The sequence below is a fragment of the Octodon degus genome, unplaced genomic scaffold, assembly GCF_000260255.1.
Source record: "Octodon degus isolate 3935 unplaced genomic scaffold, OctDeg1.0 scaffold00124, whole genome shotgun sequence".
Lineage (NCBI taxonomy): Eukaryota > Metazoa > Chordata > Mammalia > Rodentia > Octodontidae > Octodon > Octodon degus.
Genome location: NW_004524700.1, coordinates 1,528,058 through 1,529,043, shown reverse-complemented (window position 1 = coordinate 1,529,043; position 986 = coordinate 1,528,058).

Below are 986 nucleotides of genomic sequence, written 5' to 3'. Positions count from 1 at the left end.
AAAAAGAAAAAGAAAAAGAAAAAGAAAAGAAAAAAGAAAAAATAGAGGAGAGATTTGGAGAAGGCAGCAAGTCTTAAACCTGTCTTGGGAAAATAAGTTTGTTCTGGAAAAATAAACATTGAACTTGCTTATTATCATAAGAAAGTTGCTTATTATCATCAACAACCCTGGATCTCAAGTATATCACAAAACTTCAGTGATTAAAAAAATCAGTATGGTGCTAGCAAAAAAGACAGATATGATATAGAACAGAGCAAAAGATGCAGACGTATTCAGTTGTCTGATCTTTAACAAAGGGGTTCAAAACATATTCTAGAAGAAATCCCTTTCAGAAAACGGTTAGGAAAGTTGCATACACACATGCAGAAAATTAAATCAAAATGAGTCAAAGATCTAAATATTAAAAGTAGAAACACTTAGTCTGTTGGAAAGGAAATAGGTAAAACACTTGAAGTACATAATGAGGACTTTCTCAAAAGAACCCCAACTATGCCAGAAATAACATCATGAATGAACAAATAGGCTGATGTCAAATTAAAAATTTTGTGCACAACACAGTAAACAATCAACAGAGTGGAGACCTCCTGTACAGTGGGAATTTTTTTTTGCCAGCTATTCTTCAGACAGGTGATCAGTATCTAGAATATCTGAGGAACTAAAAAATTAAAAGATCCACTAAAAATGCATAGATAATTCACAGAAGAAGTAGGGTAAATGGTCAATAAATACCTGAAAAATTGCTCAACACCTTGGCCATTAGAGAATTGCAATTAAACCAACACTGAGAAAACTGTGGGGGAAAAGAAACACTTCTATATTGTTGGGCAAATGTAAGCCACTATGGAAATCATCATAGAGATTCCTGAAAAAGCTAAAACTAGAAATCCCGCTTAAGCCAGCTATGTTGCTACTACATATCTTCCTGAAAAATTTGAAGCTATCATGGTACAAGCACACACATGCTTGTGGCAGCACAATTCATAATG